We start from the raw sequence: 19,097 nt of genomic DNA, 5'->3' as shown, positions 1-19,097 counted from the left end.
ATCTTATGAATTATTAGAGATTATTATACATGGATTTTGAGCATCCATCTTGACGGGGATAGAAATGAACTCATTGCTCAGGTCTGTGCGGGAAGTGTTAAGACAGAGCTCTCAGAAGTTACGTAAGCCGTATTATTTTGTTCTTCCTGATTTTGTAATGCTAAAGGAAAATGCGCAGATATTTGGAATGGGGATGAGTAATCACTGTTCACCGTTATTTTCTTTGTAGAGTTCACGTACTGCGTGCTCTCGTGTTTTCAAGCTGCACAGGGCTATTGTGGATTCATTTCCTTGCTGAAAGTCTTCAAATCTTCAACTACTGTTGTGAGTTTCTCTCTACAGACGCTGGCCATAGGTCAGATTGTCCTGTTGGCTAGTTTACTAGCCCTTAATGTGGACTTAGGTTAGATGTGAAGCATGCTGCCCAACCTGTGAACCTATTCATGTCAGGGTTTGGAACTGTCGCAGGGTAGCCTAAGAGTCCATTTACAGAATGGAGTCTTTTCTCGGATTTGACCTATGTTCTGCTTTCAAGCTAATAAGTTAGCCTGCCACAGTTTCCTAAATGATGGAGAAAGTCACAACGACTCCCAGTTAGAGCCAAAGAGTGAGCCAGGGTATCCAATACTTATCTGCAATCACCAAGGTAACACAGGAAGCAACACAATGTGTGCACACATGCTAGGTTGCACAGGTAAGTGTGCGGCAGAGACAGCCAAGGCATTTGGAAATACAATTCGAATCTAAGTCTTATTTCTGGGAGGATGGGGCTGGGAGGTAGAACCAGGGTCTAACACAACAGTGTACCCTTAGGACTACGAAAAATACCTTTTACGAAGCACGTTTGTCTCTCTTCTGGAAGAAAACCATGGCAGTTAGAATCTTCTAAGGCATGGGGAGACAAAAATGATCCTTGGAATGTGGCCTTACTTTAGACACTCAGTATGCATTTACACGAATAAAAAAGCACATCGATTTTAGAGAAATAAGATGCTTAGTAATGTATTTCTGCTGAAAACGAAGTTACCAATCCAAAAGTAGAACAGTAACTTCATGCATTCTCCCTATATATGATATATAATAAATTTATACAGCATATTTTATATATCTTATATAACATATAGATATTCTATTAACATATTGTTATATAATACATTTGCATATATTATTACAATATATTATTAATAATTTATATATTATATATAAATGTAGAGAAAGACAATATTTCTGTATGTGTGTTATAGATGTGTATATACTATATAATGCATTATGTATTATAATGTACAGAATGTATTATATATGTATGTATACAGACACATATTGTCTATATGCACAATTTATATAATATAGTAATTACATGTGTGTGTGTGTGTGTGTGTGTGTGTGTGTGTGTGTGTATTTAAACTGCAGTCTAGCATGTATCACTAGTTTTCCCTGTGTTAGTCAGGAAATCAATTTATACAATGAAAAGTTTTATTTTGAATAACTGTTTGGAGATTTTAAATGATAAACAATTGGTCCCATTTTCTTGGGACCTATGGTGATACAGTGTATCCATGAGTGGAGGAGGCAGATGAGATAAAGAAACAGAGACCAGAACCCCTCTCTCTTCCTTGAGAGAGAGTATGTCCTCTGAACTAAAAGCCTTCCTACCTCTTAAAGTGTCCATTACCTTCCAGTAGTTCCTGATTGGAGAACTAGATTTGGAAGACAGCCAATATCCAACAATGACATCATATTAATGAGTCCTTCACCCATAAGGGTCTTCATCTAATTCCTTTTTCATCATTATTGCTGGGTGTGATTTATGATGTCTGGCAGCACAGGGCATCTACACAGAAGTTCTGAAGATCAATGCCATTTGAAACTTTGGTCATCTGATTTCCCACTTAACATTTCACATTTTGATGATGCTCACTTAGTGAGCCCTCATTTCTTTATTACTAACTCTGTATTTCAGAAAAATCCTAAACACTCACTCACAGACAGCCTACAGAAACAACACTCTTCTTAAACTCTAAGAACTGAGACTGTGTTGAAAGTGAGGGGTGCAAAATGAAATATCTGTGCCCTGTTAGTAAAAAAGTCATTTCCTACATTCATAATAAATGGTTAACATAAAAGAAATTGTTAAATTAAAATCTATCTATTGGTAAGTGTGGTACACGTTATTCCTCTTTCTTTACCTCAGGAAGAATTTGTGCAGTCAGCATAGTCTGAGGCAAAGAAGCAAAACTGTGTGACCTTTGGCATGTAGATTCTAGAACTGAGACGGCTGGCTTCAGACCTTAATGCAGAGTAACCCCTGCCAGTTCAGTTATTTATCTGTTCCAGTGGCAATGTTGGGAGAATGATTTAAAGTCCTGATTAGAAAAAGGTTGGGAGTCTGGCTGATACACGAGAAACACTGAACATCTTCAAATGTTTAATTACATGCTTCAAGAACCACAAGACAAAATTACATTGAAAAGCAAAAAATAAAATGGTTGTAGATCAAAAGACCCTGAAACTTCAATTTGTAGATAACTCAGATGAGGTCATCTCCCACACAGACGTCGCACACTTATGACAGCCAGCTAGGCTAAGGGGGCCATCCCATTGTTATCAGGGCTGATTTGTACCTAAGACATCTGAGCCTGGTCTCCAAGGTTCCCAAATTGTAGCTAGGGGCAATTTTAGGGTCATTTTTTTCCTGATACCTAGATGTCTGTCTGTCTATTATCTATCACCTATCTACTTATCATCTAACTATTGTCTATCATCTATCTATTATCTCTGTCTGTCTGTCTATCTATCTATCTATCTATCTATCTATCTATCTATCTATCTATCTATCATCTATCACCTCTATCTATTAAATACATCTTCAATTGCTTTTCAGCTGCTTTCCCAGAACACCTGCAAAGTCTTCGTTTTTCTGGGTGATAAACAACACCAAGCAGACATGGAGAACATACCATCTTGTGTTGCCTTTCTTAAAGATAATATTTCATTTCGTCTGGGGAGCAGAACTGAGACTGGAGTCTGCCAGGAGATCCTCCCTCTTGCTTCTTTGTCTGATCTCCATTCCTGATGCAGTCCAATAACGCTATCTGCAACCATGAAAAATGTCCTAGATTAGCGCTCATCAATCAGGTATCCACTAGCCACAGGCAGCGATCAAGCACTTGAAGTGGCAGCTGAGGAAAGAAATGCATTTCTGACTGCAATGTATTCTAATTGAATAGCTACCAAGGGAGGGCGGCCTTCCAGATCTTCATTTTAGGTTTGGTAAAGCTTTTAGTGATCTCTATCCAAGATAAGTATGATTTTGAAGGACTGGGCCCTTGGAAGGGTGATTCTAGGTGATTGCTAGGGCCAAAGGTCTCACATCCAGAAATGCCAGGGCTGGCGGCATGGTCCTAAGTAGAACGATTGTCATCAGGTAAATGAACTGGGTTTCTGTTTTCCAGAGAAGCAGGACTCCTAAAGCAGATTCCTTCGTCCTCTCCCAGAGGTCAACTACCTCAGTCTAGGATACACATAGTTCCCTAGATCAGCTCAGACCCCACCGGACGGCTGTCATTTAGACTCTGCTTGCTTTTCCACCATTTTGCTCTTCTCTGTGCCAAGCTACCCATCCACCCCTACCTCTCCACCCCAACTCCTGCCAAGAGATAGCCTTGGCAGTGTGCTCTCCAATAAATCTCTCTACTGGTAGATCTAGTTCAGAAGTTTCTCTGCTATGATTTACAGTAGTCAAGGCTATCTCTTCTTGCCCACGAAAGAGCTTGATAGGTCACAGAACCCATGCCTGAAGAGCAGCTGAGGATTTATTTCTCCACCTACAGGGCCTTCCCTTCCCCCATTCACTTCTGGCCTTAGGAGTCATTTTGAATCTTGATGCTACCATTGTTCTTCTTTGAGTAGGAGAGAGTCATTTCTGGCACCAGAACTTTCATGAAACCACAAATCGAACCATGCAAGGGATGCAGGAGTCACAGTCAGAGTATCTATCTCACGAATGCTCTTCTTTTCACTCCCAGGGTATTTTCAGGAATGCTGGAAAGCCCTGTTTTAACATACAGCTCTTAGTGAGTTGAAGCCTGGGAAAGTTACATTCTACCTATGGGGTACTGACTTACCTCCAACCAATAGGACCAGGGCTTGTATCTCTTGTCTTCCAGTTCAGTTTTCTACATGGTGTTACTTTTTCAACTTCAAAGAGCCTTCCTGGGTGGGGGAGATGGCTCAGTCAGTGAAGTGCTTACTGAACGGCATGAGGATGTGAGCTCAATGTGATAGCTAAAATTAGGGTTTGAGTTTCAATTGCCATGCTTAAGAGATCTATTAAACAGAAATGCCTCTAACCTGTAAGCTCCACTTGCCCTAGGACAGACAACTTCCAGGAATGCTGAGGGCTGTTGTTCTTGTAAGATAACGAGCCACATGTTTTCACTTCTGTAAACAAGCTTGGTTGCCCCAACAGCAGAGGATGCGCTTGACTATACTTCCCTACTTCTGAGGTCAGCCGCCTCAGAAGACCCTGAAGCACTAAGCGAAAGCTCAAATGCCTGCACCTCAGAGCAGAAGGAGCTGATTTCATGCACTTGTAAATTATTGGAAAAATGTAAGTAAGTCAGAGATTATTTATAATCCTGGGAGACTGGAAAGGAGAAATCAAAAAGTAAGTATTAGGGCTATGGTTTGGTTTGGTTGTGGAGAAAGGGTCTATTAGGTAGCCCAGGTTGGCCTACAGCTCAGGGTTCTCAGAGTGCTTGGGGACACAGGCACGTGCCACCATGTCATGTCCAGATCTCCCCTTCTAGCAACACTTTCCGCTTCTTTCAATATTATTTGTTACTTGGAGCCACTCTGGGATTCCCATTGTGGTTTTAAATGTATAGTTGTTAAAAATCAAGATAAATAAATAAATAAATGCCCCGCATATTTGATTGTCCTAGAGATAAATAGTAACAACCAATTCTTGACTTATGATCCAGCATCCAGTTCTGTTCTACAGTTGCTAAAGCCTTTAGACTTACAAGGAGGGAAACTGAGGACATGGGAATGGTTGCAAGGTTTTGTGGGTGTGCAGACCAGGTGCAGAGCTGTTAGAACACAGTCTCTCTCTCTCTCTCTCTCTCTCTCTCTCTCTCTCTCTCTCTCTCTCTCTCTGTGTGTGTGTGTGTGTGTGTGTGTGTGTGTGTGTGTGTGTATACATTCCCTTCCTGAAGTTCTCACGAAATGGGCCTTTTAGGAAGTATGACCAGTGATGATCTAGGGACAGGAGACAGTGTCCTATTGGCAATGGTTTCACATTCTGTAAAGGACTGTGGGAAAAGCTCTTGGTAATCCTTGGCAGTTCTTGCCCCATTCATTTTTGCTTGGGAATTCATCAGCTTGCAGCACAGAATAACAAGAGGAGGAGAAAACAGTCATAAAGTAATAAGTAAACAACAAACAAACAAATAAAAGCTAAGAGCCGAACCTAAGGTAACACCTGCTCAGTTGGCCACAGTTGCCATTAATTTCAATAAATATCCAATTAAATTTGTTGACAGGCAGCTCATAAATCCTGGAGAAAAAAAATGGATCACTTCAAAGAATCTGGAACCTTTAGAGGCTTGCTGAAGAATGCAATCTTTCAATGCGTTCGTGTTTAATATTGATTTTAATTTTCCAAATATGCCCCAGACAATTCGGAGACCCTCCAGGACTTGGTTTGCAGGTTTCCTTTCAGACCTTGACAAATGCAAAGCTACAGTTGATTAGAAGGCACGCCCCATCCTCTGGGGAGAAGACGGCTCACCTCCATGGTCCAGCATCCTGAATACTTTATCTGATGTTGTAGGCTGCTCCTGCTTGAGGTCAGTACTCAGAGACGGGCTTTATTACTAAAATCATAGTAGGTCTACAGAAATCGAGAAGGAAAATTTTATCACCACGTAAGGAGCAAAGAAAGTTGGATTTGTCGTGCCAAACACCAAGTGCGGAGAGTGGCTGAGGCGAAAGACGGAGGACGGCTGCAGATTCAGTTACTCCTACCGGTTTCAACATTAGTGACTGACCCTTTCACAACACATGTGGGAATTTTTACCCCAAAATACTTTACTATCCAACAAAACCTGCCATTGACACAAGCCGGGTAACTTTGAATTCAACTGCACGTCTACTTGGAGACTGCATAACGGCTCACCAACTGAGGGCCTGCCCTAGCATGCTACCAGGCTTCTGAAGACGATGGACAATCAGATGCTAGCCTGGGCTCCTAACCGAATACATAAGGGGCCCTGCGTGCCTCTCTCTGCTCTTGTCTGATACAACTAGGGACGGTCCTTTGCTTCTGTTTTCTAATTTCCTATTAAGGATGTGGACCAGCAGCCAGATGCAGGAGATGCACAGAACAAGGCATTGTGGGAGCGGTGAACTTCCATCCTTTCTGTAAGCTAGCCACCCCTGGAGTCTCCACCTATCCAGTTACCTAGAAGCTTATCCACATCCAGACCCTTTGGGTTCTTATGACTGTTTCATTATGGAAGAGTGACTGACCAAATCATCCACTACTGTGATCAACCTTCAGCCTCTGTTTTCCTTAGAAATGGGGGTGGGGAGGGCTTATTTTAGCCTCTGGGGACCAGTCCCCATCCTAGAGCTAACTAGGGTACAGCAGTCAACAGCGATTGTATTAGCATGAAAAACACATTCTTATCACTTTGGAGAGTCAAAGGACTTTAGGAACCCTGTGCTCAGAGGCTGAGACCAAATATACATCCTACAGCAGCTCATAAACTGAGGCCAGGAAATGAAGAATCCTTATATGTTTTAAGAAGAATTTCTATGCATTTATGTCCTCACTAAGAGGTGAATTTGTTCAAATTAGCTGAGGGATGTTTGATTTATTTATTAACATCTCTTTCTGTTCCTGTGAATTTTTTGTTTGTTTTGTAAAACTGTACCAGAAGACCAAGACCTCAAGGCATGTGAACTGAATGTAATCAAGGTTTCAGAGTTCACCACCAGCCTCCAAATAGAAGAAGCAGCTGCATAAATTCAGTCAGCTTTGAGACCTGTATATATAACAAGCCCGCCCTTTCTCCTGCACAAGTCAGGCTAAATTGGGGTCTAATTCACTTCGACTCCACAGAACCATTTCACCAGAACATTTTGCTCTAATTATTTTCATGTGGTCACTTTGACTTTTCAAAACACAATTCGGAACACAGAACAAGCCACCACCAGTAAAGGAGACCATTTATTTACTCTCCCTGATTTATTTCCAGAGACCCTGCAAGACACAGTGTTTGCATAAAGAAAAATTGGACATTTTTCTTTATACCTCATTAAAAATGTTGTCACTTTGCTTTCAACCCCGGTTGAAGGGGCTGCGGGACTTACAGTCATTGAACTACATCTCCCAGAAACCTTTTGGGTAAATTCTACCAAAGGGAGTTGTTTGGATGGGGCTGGATTCAGACACTGCTCCACTATGGCTGCCGTAGACAAAGGTTGGAGGCCTAAGGCGGATAAAGAGCTACTTGAAGATGCAGTTCCAGGAAGCCACCTATGGCCAACTGGCTTTGGTGTGACAGCAACCTGCAATATTGAATTTTGGTGCCTCCAGGTGTCATCCGAAGAGCCTTTTCATCGGGAGCACAGAGCACCAAGACACTGACAGCCACTCCCTGCAATCTGAGCCCTTCTGTCTGTCCAGGGAGCAGCACCCTTGTCCTGTATGAAGCTGACTCCCATGTCTTCCCTTTCTAAATATTCTCAGTTATTTTCATCAATCTCTAGTGTTGGGACCCTGAGTTCTCACTATTTGAAGTGAAATTCAAGGTGCCGCCATATTTCAGAAGGAACCACTCAGCACCTGTAAAATGGGTGACCAAGATATTTCGTTTTGGATGAGTAAATTATGCAGATTAGCAGCAAATCAGTAACACATTTCTTCCATCTGAAGAATTAAAAATAGGCATTGGTCTTCATCTAGGAGGAGAGCATATACGGTACATTAAATAGGCATTGGTCTTCATATAGGAGGAGAGCACACACAGTACATTAAATATGCATTGGTCTTCATATAAGAGGAGAGTATACACAGTACATTAAATATGCATTGGTCTTCATATAGGAGGAGAGCATACACAGTACATTTTGTTGGATCTTTGCCATGACTCAAAACCCATTAGCATCTCTCTGTTTGCTTTGCTTTTGTTTTGCTGCTGTACTGTCTGACATTGTCTTAAGATCTCGGGGTTACTTTATGGCACAGAATAGCAATGTGGTGTTTGTTGAATGAATAAAGTTACTAATGCATTAGTGAAAGTGTTTTAAAAAGTGACGAAATGTGGGGAGTGTGTATATGTGTGTGTACATATGTGTGTGTGCACATGTGTGTGCACATGTGTGTGCACATGTGTGTGTGGTTGTGTGGTTGTGTTTGCCCATGCATGCCTATGTAGAGGGCCGAAATTGACACTTTCTCCATTTCTTTCCACTCTTTTGGAGCTGAAGTTTTTGGGTCTAGGCTGGCTGGTTCAAAAGCTATCGGAAAGTCTCCTGTGTCTGCCCCCCAGCACTAAGTTTAAAGACATTGACCTTTGACCCTTGCCTTTGACATGGGTGCTGGGGACCAGGACTCAGGTCCTCATGTTTGCATAGCAAACACTTTACTCACTTAGCCATTGCCCCAGTCTGACAAAAACATTTTTAAACACCTCTAGTTTTGTCAAGTTTAGCTTCCCTTGTCTTTTCTGCTTGGAGAATTCTAGAGATACCTAACCAGCCTTGGAGATCGGTTACAAATTCTCCCTCTTTATAGAAAAGATTACTGTATTGCCATTCACTCACCTTCCTGCTAATCATTTGCTTACTCACCTGTAAAAATGCATACATTGAACACCAATGACGTGACAGGGGAAGTGGGTAAACTGATGGGCGTGTCGGCCCCTTTCACAGGATCATGGAGTCTAGTAAGCTGCGATGTGCACAGTGCAACCAAACAGGGCCCGCAACGGAATGCAGTGCAGGAACCCAGCATCTCCTCTCTGAGGTTCGTGAAGCCAGAGAGGCCTTAGAACACAGCATCTGTTCTCAGATTGAGAAAGCTAATCTGCTGACGTCATGCGCTTTTGAACTCCTGGGGTTTCTGAGGCAGCGTTCTGAAGCCACACACATTGCTTTTTCCACAGCAAAGAGCATTACTACCCTCCGCCAGAGGAAGGAGATTGCACTGCACTGAACATTGTCAAGTGACTTTGATTCTCAGAGACTGGCGAGAGATGGAATCTTCTGTTTCAAAATAGATACTTGGTGGAGCATAAGTACCCTAGTTTGCATTGAAAGCCTGCTGCATATCAGACTAGCATTTCTAAGCTGCCTTGCTTCTTCTGTTCTGTCTGTTTGTCTGTCTGTCATTGCTTTTGTCCCAGTATCTCCATGGCCTTGTAATTCGGTGTATAGATTAACATTATAGTAAATGTTTGTTGAGTGAGTCACAAACAAACAAATATAGTTATGATCTATGTAGATCACCATAATGCAATGCAAGGACCATAAGGAGGGACAGGTTACTTTGATGATGTGTGGGTATGTGCGTGGTTATGAGCCTGAGTGTGTGTGTGTGTGTGTGTGTGTGTGTGTGTGTGTGTGTGTGTGTATGTATGTATGTCTGCATGTATATGTGTGTTTGTGTGTGTGTATATGTGTGTGAATGTGTGTGTATATATATGTGTGTGAGTATGAGTCTGCATGTATATATGTAGGTGTTTGTATGTGTATGTATATGTGTGTGAGTATGTGTCTGCATGTACATATGTAAGTGTTTGTGTGTGTGAATGTGTATGTATATATGTGTGTGTATGAGTCTCCATGTATATATGTAGGTGTTTGTGTGTGTGTGTATGTATGTGTGTGAGTATGTGTCTGCATGTATATGTGTAAGTGTGTGTGTGTGTGTGTGTGTGTGTGTGTGTGTCCATTATGGATGTAGAAAAGTCTATCCAGAGTTCAAAGGTTAAGTAGGAGCTTAACAGGCCAGGGAAAGATGCTCCTGGAGGACCCGAATGATGTGGAATCTTGGATGTCATTCCTTTTCTGTTTTTGAGACAGGGTCTTTCATTGGCCAGGGGCTTGCTAAGTAGCCTGGGACGGGTGGAGTCTGCCTGTCTCTGCCCCCTTGGTCCCAGGATCATAGGCATGTGCCAGCACTTTGCTTTCACCTCGTTTTCTCACGTGGGTTCCGGGGATCCAATTCAGACCCTCGTGCCTTGTAAACACCTTACCCACACCCAACTGTCTCTCTAGCTTCCCCCCACCTCTTGGAACTTTCTATGAACCGTAGGCAGGCAGCCTCCAGTGCAGGCTGATATGGCCACTAACTAGCAGTGCAGCCTTCCCCAACCATGAGCTTTGGCTCAGACCCAACACTGCACCAAAACCTCTCCCTCCTTCCTTCTGCAAAGCAAAGCCTAGTCTTCCAGTGACAGGCTCTGAGAAGGCCTTGTTTGTTAGCATCCCATGGTTAAAAGTTCTAATTTACTTTCTGCAGCGTAGACCCCTGATCGCCTCTGCAGCTTCTCAACTAGGGCTCGAGGGTTCCTTTTCTCCTTCCAGCCCCCTTTACTTTTGACACTCAGGGACAGTGGGTGCCCATTCAGGTTTGCACACACCTGCACACGTACTCAGCTCCAAGCACGTTTGCTTTCCCCATCCCTCTCCCACCAGTGGGATTAAGCAGCAATAACACACCTGATGTTCCTTTCAGTGTTGGAGCCCGGGCTAATGATAAATCCGTCATATACCAACTACAATGTCAAGAAACCATGAAGCCTCTTGGATGGCTTTCCTGTGCGTGCAGTAGCCATAGAAAAGGAAGAGGCATCTCATTGGAATGCAGTCAGGATGGTCCACATGGAGAGTCTGGCTTGTGTTGTGTTTCTTGGTGCAAGATGCTCTCTGCAGTGTACTTGCCCTCTCCCTTGTGTGTCAGGGTTGACGATGTGGTTCTCGATGCTTTTCTTGTCCCATTGAATTGAAGCATGAGCCAAATGAAAGGGGGACAATTTGATGGATAAAATAAGTAATTTGGGGCTTGACTTCTATTTCAGAGTACAAAATATTCTATGAAGCCAAACTGATATAAGTGAGAGAAATAGTCTTGGCCTTTCAGTCGCCAAGACTGCATGAAGTTCATTATAAAATACCTAGACTCGAGTGATTTTTCCCCCCAGCAGGACGAATGGACCAAGGCACTGATTTGTGAAGTCCCATCTTGGTGCTCTTCTGAGCCTTCCTGTCTACACTTCCTGTAGCTGACACCCATCACTCTTGTGATGTCGTTCAGGGAATGGAACCTAGGGAGTGTCCACAGAGACTCTCCTGGAAGGGACCCCTTTTCTCTAAATTCCTAGCCATGGAAATATTGAAATCATATTTGAGCTTTCTCCCCCAGATTCCCTGTGTTAGTTTTTTTTCTTGCTGTTGTGACAGAACACCAGATAAAAGCAATTTGAGAAAGAAAGGGTTTTGGCAGTTTGAGAGAACAGTCTTTCATGGTACAGAAGGCTTCGTCCCAAGACAGTGAGGCAGCTGGTGACATTGTGGCCCCTGTCAGGAAGCAGAGAGAGGAATGCTGGTGGTCTGCTGTTTTCCCTTTCTCTGCAGCCTGAGTTCTCTGCCCCTGAAATGATGCTGCCTGCATTTAGAGGCAGTTTTCCCACCTCAGTTAACTATCTAGAAACCTACAGAACACAAGAGACTGGTCTCTTAGGAGATCCTCAACCCCAGCAAGTTGACTGTCCACATTAATTATTACAATGCCTTTCAAATACGTACAAGTTTATTAGAGTGACTTTCAATAACAAGAAATCTGAATACATAAAATATTAGGCTGGGAAAAATTTCCATGCTTGCAGTTTTCTATATTCTGGTAACAACGGTGCTTCTCTCTGCCTCCCCAGTATAACTCCATTCCTGTCACATAGTAAGAACTGGGAAATTAAACTAAGCATTCTAAGCCTAATTAAAACAGATATTCTAAGCATGATGGCTTGCTCCTGTCATTCCAGAACTTGAGAGACAGTAACAGGACAAATCTTGTAAGTTCAAGGCTAGCCTGGGCTACATAGTGAGGGTCTGCTCAAAATAAACAGATAAACAATGGTTCCAGACACTTACAACTTTTTATGCAATACATATGAAGAGTTTTACCTACATTGTTGGATTTAATATGGTCACCCTGAGATGAACAAATTCTTGCTAGCTCCAAGAGAAACTCGAATGCTAAAGAAGTAATTAGCTGACCTGAGGTTAGTAAGTAGCTGAGAAGGAGTTCAGGCTCATGTCTGATTCAGAACCCCATACTGTTAACCTCCACGCAATGCTTCCCTTAACTACAGAGACTTAAGCAGAAGTGATTTGCATTTAAATACCCTGGCTCATTAGCATCAGTAATTGGATTTGCTTGCATATATATTATGGCGGTTAACAGAATTGAAAACCCCACTTGAAGCCCAACCATACAAACTGCATCTCCCCACACATAGCTGTGCTTTGGACAAACTTAGCCCCTCCTGGTTTTCCCTTGTTATCATGAAATCGTAGCCAACCTAGGAGGCTTGTGTGGCCCCAAAGGGAGTGAGGATCTGTATTGGTAGCAGCACCAAGCACGCAAGGCTACCGCACTGGGCGGCTGGACTTTGACTCGATTCAACTCTGACGTGCTGGACCTACCTGTCCTAGGGACACCTGCTCCTGACAGACTTGGATGGCAGTCACAAACACTGGCTCTTCATGCGTGTGTGTGTGTGTGTGTGTATGTGTGTGTGTGTGTGTGTGTGTGTACATATACATATGTGTGGCTCTAATAAGGTTCTCTCAACCTCCTGTTGGGACTCACTCAGGCAGCTCACAGAAGCCTCTCCTTGGCTTCCATACACCTGCTGGAGTATGTGGCGGATGTTCAGCCTCCTGGAAGCTCTCAGGGGCTTCCTTTGAGTTTTATGGAAACTTCATTGCACAAGCATAGCTGCTGACAGGTTGGGGAAGCCCAACAAGCTTGCCTATTCGAAATATCCTTGGGTTCTCTGAGGCATTTTTCCTCCAGTGTATAGGGTTAGGTCACTGATGGAATGAAAGAGGTTCTGCTGTACAAGACAGGCAGAGAATTTTCTGGAAACCATGTCAAGTCAGTAGATTAGACAAGTGGCTTACTTGGGAGAGAGTTATAATCCAGGACTGTGAGAGAAAACAGTATATATACATACATATATATACACATACACATATGCACACCCATATATACATGTACATAATACATATATACATACATATATAAATACATATATACACATGCATATATGCATGTACATAATACATATATACATATACACATACATATATTCATAGTCATATACATACACACATGCATATATACATGTACATAATACATATATACATACATATATACACATATATACACAAATACATATATACATATATACACACACCTCTATGTATATAATATATAATACACACATATCTGTACATATGCATACATACACATACTATTTACATACATATGCATACATGCTCACACATATATGCATGCATACATATATATATGCACATATATATACAATATGATCATAATGTCACAATTGTACAATGATTTTTCTGTCAATCAACATATGCAGAAATGCGCCTTTTTGTCTTGGACAAGCCTTTGTTCCTGCTTCTCTTTCCTTCTTTGTTCCTGCTTTTTCGGTCCTCTACTTCTGAGCTGGTGCATCCTGGGACCCCGTTTTAACTCAATGCTTAGCCACAGTGGGACTTATGTCTGAGTCTTCACATGGAAACTCAAGGAGGCTTGAGGATACATAGGGACCCGACAGGTCACTCTAAAAACCCTTAATACAGTAGAAATAGAGGGTTAAGCCCAGAGATCCATCCCAGGAATCCTGCTTCTGTTGCACAACATTCCAGTAGGGGCAATTCTGAGAACTGTATGGTGAGCCATGACCTTTCTTCACCTTCTGACTCAACTTCAGAGATCCTAAAGCTAGATGCAGGGAATCTGGGATATGTGCAGATTTGGGGGGGAGAGCAAATTCCATACAAACTGTTTTTATTTGTGCCTGTGAGACATAGAAGCCAAACCCATGTGGCTCCCTGAGGATGCAGCATAAAGAAAGCCACCTTCATCCCACTGTCTGCCTCTGATGCATGAAGGACTTTAGAAAACCACAGCTCTGCCTAGCTCCATCAAGACTTTGGATAATTAACAATACACGGGCTTCAATGTGGCAGGGCTGACTGTCACAACTGTGGCACCAGACACCAGGCATGGAAGTAACCACTGTTCCAGTAATGGTCAGAGGAAAATGCAGTGTGTCTACATGTCCCAAGGTTAGGCCCAGGGTGACATGTTGGCAGAAGTGGGTTCATTTGCCTGTGCATTCCCACACACATGATTTTAGTTCTCTCTCTCTCTCTCTCTCTCTCTCTCTCTCTCTCTCTCTCTCTCTCGTGTGTGTGTGTGTGTGTGTGTGTGTGTGTGTGTGTGTGTGTCTGTTGAGCATTGGAGATAACTCTTGTGATTTCCTAGGGATGAGCAGCACAGGAAAGGAGTGTCTGAATGTCTGCAGGGTGTGGGAGACGACAGAAGGATCACAATGGGAACGTGTCTGAATTCATTAGGCAATAACAACTTGTAGGATTATTTCTTTCTGATCTTTACACCTTGGCATCATCAGAAAAGGTGGTCATTTTCTTTAGATTTGTGGAGGGTCTAAGCCAGGTAAATAGTTCCGGGTCAAACTGCTGGGTAATAGAGAAGCCGAGTGAGTCTCCAAAGCTGGATGCCCTGATCTCACCCCCACCCCTGTGCCCTTTCTACTTGTTACGACCCCATGAAAATTACCGCCTGGAATAAAGTTACGTTTCCTTTTATCAAGTAATTAGGCTTATATAATCATGATTTCCCTTGCTACCCTGGCTGTTCGAAGTCTGAGTCAAAGTTATTATTTTATTCCACTGACAATATTAATCTAGGTGGTTAATGTGTTTGACATATTTCCTTCTAAAAGGTTTAGAAGCTTTTCTATCTTTAAAAAAAAAAACTGCCTTTGTTACGGCTCTCTTTTCTTGTAGCCACTTTGATCCTCTCTGTAAGCAAGTGAATATCCTTTTTACATTTGTAAAATTGGAAATCAAGGGGTTTGAACTATTGCCTTGCAGAGGGTGAATTGGTTTGAGTATTCCCTGGAGGAAACTGAGAAATCCCAAAATCAAATGGAAGGTATTGCATAAATTGCCACCCCCAACGTCATCGTGAATAGTCCTCATGAGTTCTTGAAACATAATAGTCTAGTCTAATCAAAAGTAAATACCTTATAGAAATTTGGCATGGTCTGGAGAACAAAACTTAGTGCTGGCACACAGGAAATATGGTCCAACTGTCTAAAACGATGTATAGGATCATAAGCCAGTGAGGTCAGCTTTCTGACAACTTACAAAGAAGAAAACTTTATTTCAACACTCATACCTGGAGCTTGCAGTCTGTGTCATTTCGAGCCCTGAGGCATTTGGGGTATGCAGCGAGGGAATCAATTTCAATCTTTCAGAGTATCCCATCGGGAGCACATGGTACAGCTCACATCACAGCAACTTTAAAGAGAGGGGGGGGGTTTGGAGGAGCTGTGGTTCCCACATCCTCCTCAAGGACAAGTTCCCAAAGGCCCAGCTCTCTTCTTCTAAACTCTACTTCCTGAAATTCTGTCACTTCCCAGTAGTCCTTCAGGGTGAGAAAAAAATTAAGAATGCCTTTAATAGGTGGGCTTGGGAGAGGCACTTATGCAGACCACAACAGTCCTAAAATGTCAGGCAACTGGAATCTAAAGTACGAAGAAGTGTTGAAGAGTCAGAGTCAAGTCGGCCTACTGGAGGCTGTCAGTAGTACCATAGACTGCCAACCAATGCTTTAGCACACTTCTTCTTTGGGAACTCTCCAGAACAAGAATGGCCTCCCACCATAGCATGCTAGACCATAGTGGACCGTTAGGACCAAAGGGAGGTATAGTGGTATTGTTCATAAACTCAACTCTCAGGAGGCAGGGGGTTTACCAGTCTGCCACACGGCAAGACTTTGTCACAAAATAAGCAAACAGCAGTGACAAAAACCAAACAATAACAAATGCTGGGGACAGGATTAAATTGGTCACCCTAAAGGGATGGTGACAGAGATAGGGAAGATTTGCTGCCAGAGGCATGGAGAACAGAGGCCAGTCCTTCCAACATTTCCCAAAAACAACAGAAGAGGGCGCTCCAGAAAGATTAAAAGTAATGAAAACTCCCAGCCTCCAGTCTGGTACAAAAGAGGACACAGACAAATGGGTGGGAAAATAAACCGCAGAAAAATTTCAAAGTCAAATATTACCCAAAGTTAACATCGGGGGAGGGGGGAGGGCAAATGGCATGCTTCTGGACAATGGAAGTTACCAAAGGAGATGCCTCCAAATTAAATCAAAACTGTAACATGCTATTTGGAAACCAACAGGGGCAATTAGGAACAGTCAGCATGAAAGGAACACAAGTCATAAGTAGATGAAATAATTCAAAAGAAGCTTTCGAAATAGATGAAAAAAATAGCCTTGAGACTGCAAACCCAGATGATGTGTAACAGCAAGTTAAACAGAGCGAACCATGCTTGAGAAGAAATGGAAGAGAAGAGAACGTTTAAAAGCATAAAGAAGTACAGAATGCAATCAAAGTGGTGGGAATATTGAAAATGGAAAAGAAGAGGAGGAAGAGGAGGAAGAGGAGGAAGAACGGCAACATGACAGAGGCAAACAGGTTAACGATGACACCTTGTGACGGGCTGGAGAGCAGCTCAGAGGTTTACAGTGCTTCCTACTCTTGAGGACCTGAGCTCAGTTTCCAGCACCCACATTACAGATGTGTAACTTCAGCTCCAGAGCATCTGACACCTGCTTCCACATATGTAGACTCTGTAGACATCCACATATGTGCCCCTCAGGCCTCCACACATATCTCTCACCCTGCAACACACACACACACACACACTCACACACACTCTCACACTCACACACACACTCTCACACATACACTCACACACACACTCTCACACACACTCACACACACTCACACACACACACACTCTCACACATACACTCACACACACACTCTCACACACACTCACACACACTCACACACACACTCACAACACTCTCACACACACACTCACACACTCACACACTCACACACACTCACACACACTCACACACACTCACACACACTCACACTCACACACACTCACACACACTCTCTCACACACACACTCTCACACACACACACACTCACTCACTCACTGAATCTACACTGTGGAAGAGGCCTTCAAAGAAGAAAAATCAAAATGAGAAAACAGAATCCGAGAACTCTCTCCAAAAACTAAATAAAAAAATAAATAACATTAAAAGAGAACTTCCCCAAATAAAAAACTAAATAAAAACTAAACGATGTATTAAAAGAATGTGCCATGTGTGTACAGCACTGACCCAGAAAGGCACGTTCTAGTACAGACAAGGCACACGCCTGTCAGCAGTGGAGAACTGGCTAATGAGAATGCGCTGGCCATGAGATGGTGGAAGAAGGCTTAGTGGGTTGGAACTGGGAGTAAATAGAGATAACGGTGCTGGTGGCCAACACAAAGGAGATAATAAGAACCTGACTGGGCATCAGGCAGCTTGGGGGCAGACGTGAGACCATCCCCAATGTGCAAATATTTGGGAATACTCTTTCCCTGAGCGTTACTGAAGGCTTTTAGACAATGAGCCTCAACCAATCAAATTGGCTAGAGAGGCACCAACTGATAATGAACACCACAAAAGCTACAGTGGCCTGCAAGATGAAGATTAAATGGCTCAGACCCCAGAACCAACACTGTAAAGGAAGCTGGCCACCATGACGCACCATTGGAATCCCAGAAATTGGGAGTGGACACTGGTGGAACCAGCCTGGCCCTTTTTAATGAGCTCCAGGGCAGTAGGGGCCCATCACATGGTGAACAGCTCCTCTTGAACGATTGACTTCTGACCCGGTCCACACACTTGTGCACACACATATGTACACTCATATACACATATGCACATAAGCCACTGCCCTGCACACACACAAGAAACCTTTTTAAAAGAGACTTTTGATGCCTACTGTAACATGAATTTTGAAGACGTTATGGGAGTGAACTAGCATGGGCGAAACGAGCCATGTGCTATGAGGTCCCAACTCTGAAATCACCACCGGTCCAAGTCACTGCACAGGAGGGAGCATGACAGCTGCCATGACTTTTGGGGAAAGAGACTGAGGACTCATTTAATGAGTGGAGAATGCCCCTTCTATAAAATGGAGAGAGAGCAGGGAAGGGGGAGGTGAGTGAACAGCAGTGAGAACGCATTTAATACCAATGAACCATTTTCTTTAAAATGGTAATTTTCATGCTGTGTGTACTTTTAAAAGCAAACACCATTCTCCCTTGAACTCCCTTTCTAGACCAGGCTGGCCTTGAACTCATAGAAATCTGTCTGCCTTTTCTTCTTCAGTGCTGGGATTAAAGGCATGCGCCACCAAGCCCGGCAGCAAAAGCTATTTCTTAATGAGCTTGTCAATGTTATAGCATCTTAGTGATGAAACCTTGAAGAAGATCATTATTCTAAACACAAAAGGACTTGGGTTCTGGTTGGCAGCTCGAGGTTGCTGTGATAAGCATGGAAAGAAGGGGGCTGTGAGGAGGAAAAGCCTTGGTTGGATGGAGTTTATAAGGCTCGAGTTTAAGACAACTCACAACTTTATGCATTTGCTTTGTGAACTTTTCTATATCTCCATGTTATTCTGAAATAAGAAATGTGAAAGGAAGTGGAAGTGCATACTATGGCTCTGAGTGGGGCCAGATGCCCACAGCCGAATGAGTGGGGCTGGATGCCCACAACGGAATAAACTACATTTCCATGTGATTTTCTGTACCATGCTTCATTGCTAAGGTGAGCATCTTACTCTCGCTCTGACCTTGCTCGTTCCACTGTGGACTATTCCCTAGGGTTCAA

At 42.9% G+C, this 19,097-nt stretch overlaps 1 long non-coding RNA gene across 2 annotated transcripts in view; it reads right to left on the bottom strand.

Annotated features, from left to right (window-relative positions):
• The window catches only part of LOC148001856 (uncharacterized), a 93,883-nt gene that overhangs the window by 24,427 nt on the left and 50,359 nt on the right, over nucleotides 1-19,097 (bottom strand). For both annotated transcript variants that reach the window (XR_015635750.1, XR_015635749.1), the window contains exons 2-3: nucleotides 4,125-4,212; nucleotides 2,958-3,092 (exon numbers count right to left, since the gene is read on the bottom strand). This is a non-coding gene — a long non-coding RNA (uncharacterized LOC148001856). The remainder of the gene's footprint in view (nucleotides 1-2,957; nucleotides 3,093-4,124; nucleotides 4,213-19,097) is intronic.

This window comes from Rattus norvegicus, chromosome 13 (assembly GCF_021556685.1).
Source record: "Rattus norvegicus strain SHRSP/BbbUtx chromosome 13, alternate assembly SHRSP_T2T, whole genome shotgun sequence".
In the NCBI taxonomy this organism is placed as follows: domain Eukaryota; kingdom Metazoa; phylum Chordata; class Mammalia; order Rodentia; family Muridae; genus Rattus; species Rattus norvegicus.
The sequence above is the reverse complement of the archived record's forward strand: the minus strand, read 5'-3'. Positions and strand labels throughout refer to the sequence as shown.